This window comes from Tursiops truncatus, chromosome 4, assembly GCF_011762595.2.
Source record: "Tursiops truncatus isolate mTurTru1 chromosome 4, mTurTru1.mat.Y, whole genome shotgun sequence".
Classification (NCBI taxonomy): domain Eukaryota; kingdom Metazoa; phylum Chordata; class Mammalia; order Artiodactyla; family Delphinidae; genus Tursiops; species Tursiops truncatus.
Window position 1 is genome coordinate 132,472,405 of NC_047037.1, and position 3,594 is coordinate 132,475,998.

A 3,594-nucleotide genomic window follows, 5' to 3' on the forward strand; every position below is an offset into this window, starting at 1 on the left:
CTGCTGTCTTCACAAGGTATTCACAACCGAGGGGGCTGGTCCCTGTACCCGGTGTGCGCATGCCCGGCGTTGGTATCCTGAAGGGGACCCCACTGCCGTCACCGCCCCACGGAGCTCCTGGACAGGGAGCTCTCTTGCTTGCCCTTTGCATTTTCACAGCCTCAACTTTAGACTTGGCCGGAGCACAGCCTTGACCCAGTGAGTCTGCAGTGTGGTGCAGACTCTGCTCCGTCGAACTACACTGCTTCCTTTTACCAACATTTCTTCTCAGGATAAGCTCTTTAAGGAGACTCCCTAGTCCCACATGTAAATTGATCTGCCTTCTAGACACGTTTGAATCTGAAGTTAAACACCACTGACATTCAGGCTGGGAACCCTTCGTGTGTTTTTAGTAAGCTTCCGCAAATTTTTTTCAAACTGTAGAGGGAAGTAAATATGAGTAAATTCATCTCTGACGCCCGGGAAACGCCTTGTTACTTAACAGTAATGACAAATACCAGTAACATCCAGTTTTTTCACCTGAGTGAAAAAAAGGCAAGAAGAGAGAATTTGATACGTCTTTCATGGAAAGGATATACCTTCCCTTCCCACGTTCTGTCCCCAGTAGAACTCATGTTGTAGCAGAAGATACCTTCTGGGCGAAGAAGTAGTAATTGATGCAGACCAAGAAAAGAAAAAGTGGGCAGAGTCGATATGCTGGCTTAGAAAAAGGTCTTGGGAAGAGGGAGGAAATGGAAAAATTCTCTCAGGAGCAGGTTGAAATTAAACATTTCTCCTCACGGTGACTGGCCACTCCTGGTCCTCCATCCCCAAACTTCCTGCATCCATCAGAGAGGAGGAGTTGAGGGGAAAGGGAATGACTGAAGAAGAAAAGCATTTTCCTATCTCTCCTATAGAAAGATGGTCCATTTTTTCCAAAAGACTGGAATTAGTCCTTAACTGCATAACAGATAGCAGAGTGCATTTTGTGTACTATTGTCTGTTCCCAGATTTTATAAGGCTTTAATACCCTGGAATTTAACTTTTAAAAAGAGCTGGAGAATTCCCTGGCCGTCCAGTGGTTAGAACTTGGCTCTTTCACTGCAGTGGGCAGGGTTCGAAGCCTGGTCGGAGAACCAAGATCCCGCAAGCCGAACAGCATGGCTGGAAAAAAAAAAAAAATGATGATTGGGCTTCCCTGGTGGCCCAGTGGTTAAGAATCCGCCTGCCAGTGCAGGGGACACGGGTTCGAGCCCCGGTCCGGGAAGATCCCACATGCCATGGAGCAACTAAGCCTGTGCGCTACTACTGAGCCTGCACTCTGCAGCCCGCAAGCCACAACTACTGAAGCCCACGCGCCTAGAGCCCGTGCTCCACAACAAGAGAAGCCACCGCAATGAGAAGCCCGCGCACGGCAACGAAGAGTAGCCCCCGCTCACCACAACTAGAGAAAGCCTGCACGCAGCAACAAAGACCCGATGCAGCCAAAAATAAATAAGTAAAGTAAAATTTTTTTAAAAAAAGATGATTATGAGTGTTTCAGAATAAAAGTGCACCATCCGCTCTGAAATCTTCCTAGAAGACCTCCACCATGTACACATGTAGAAGTCGCCTTTGTGCCCATCTTACCTTCATGTCTGTCCAGCAGAGACATTGCCCTTGGAGAGACTTTATAGCACTTGCCAACATATGTATCCCCTTCTGCTAGATAACACGCTCCATGAAAGCAAGGACTAGCTTTATTTTTTTTTTAACTTTGTAGCTGACACTTGGTAAGTGTTTAGTAAGTGATTAAGTGGGCATTGAATTACATACATTGACTGGACTCGCCACTAGGGGAAGATAAGTCATCCTATTTAGGTTCACAGCTAGCTGGTATTTTCGAAATAGATTCCTAAACCTCTGTGTCGTGAGGAAACACAAAGAAAGCAATGTGTTGCTGAAGACGGTGTATACCGTTTAGAGTTGCTAGATTTAACAAAAAGACAGGACACCCAGTTAAATTTAAATTGAATTTTAATTTCAGGTAAACAATACATAATTTTTTAGTATATGTCTGTCCCAAATATTGCATGGAACATAAACTGAAAAGTTTTTTGTTATTTGTCTGAAATTACAGATGAGCCACAAAGATGACTTCTACATGTCTATGTGACAGAATTCATTTAGAAGATTTCAAAACTTGTTTTATACTAGAAAATTCATAATCATCTCTATGTAAAATGCTAGAGTATTCAAAGCATTGTACAACAACAAAATTTTTTTAGTAATGTCCCATGCAATATTTGGGACATACACTAAAACATTATTCATCTGCTTATGTGAAAGCATAATTTTAATTGTGTATTTTTATCGGGCAACGCTTAGGATGTTAAGTTTCAAAAATACTACTAGCCCTCCCAACACCTCCCAAACCAATATAAATAATGTTTCGTACAGAAATGTATACTAGCTTCATCACACATAACATGTTTTATTCACAATTTAAAACAATGTTTAAGGAACTTCCCTGGTGGCGCAGTGGTTATGAATCTGCCTGCCAATGCAGGGGACACGGGTTCGATCCCTGGTCCAGGAAGATCCCACACGCTGTGGAGCAACTAAGCCCGTGTGCCACAACTACCGAGCCTGCGCTCTGGAGCCTGCGAGCCACGACTGCTGAGCCCGCGTGTAGCAGCTACTGAAGCCTGCGCGCCTAGAGCCCGTGCTCTGCAACAAGAGAAGCCACCACAATGAGAAGCCCGCACACTGCAACGAAGAGTAGCCCCCACTAGCTGCAACTAGAGAAAATCAGCACGCAGCAACGAAGACCAAACGCAGCCTAAATAAATAAACAATGTTTAAGACAGTCAACATTGCAAGCATTGCAAGCCGAAAAAATGAATGCTAATCTAATTCTGTCCCAATATGAAGGCGTTGAGGGAGGCAGCTCCGTGGGGTGGGGACCTTCTGAAGAATCTGGCCAGCTACCACCTTCCACTCACTTCTCAGCTGGTTCTGTTCACATGTTCTTTCACATCACAGTTACTCACATGCTTGTCTTTCCTGCCGGACTGTGAGCAACATGAGGTGAAGGGCTGTATTCATTTGTCTTTTATTCCTCAGGCCAAATGGTGCCCAACATACCGTGAGTAGTTGCTCAAAAAAGGGATCTGTTGAATTGAAATGAATTCACTGTTTCATTTAGAGTTATTTCTTTCATATCACTCTCTAAGAGTAGGATTACTTGGTCAAAAAGCCAGAATAGGACTTCCCTGGTGGTCCAGTGGTCAAGACTCCACCCTACCTAAGCTGGGACGAAGTGAGAGAGTGGCATGGACATATATGCACTACCAGATGCAAAATAGATAGCTAGTGGGAAGCAGCCACATAGCACAGGGAGATCAGCACGGTGCTTTGTGACCACCTAGAGGGGTGGGCTAGGGAGGGTGGGAGGGAGACGCGAGAGGGAGGGGATATGGGGATATATGTATACGTATAGCTGATTCACTTTGTTATACAGCAGAAACTAACACACCATTGTAAAGCAATTATACTCCAATAAAGATGTTAAAAAAAAAAAAAAAGACTCCACCCTACCAATGTTCCCCTGGTCGGGGAACTAAGATCCCACAT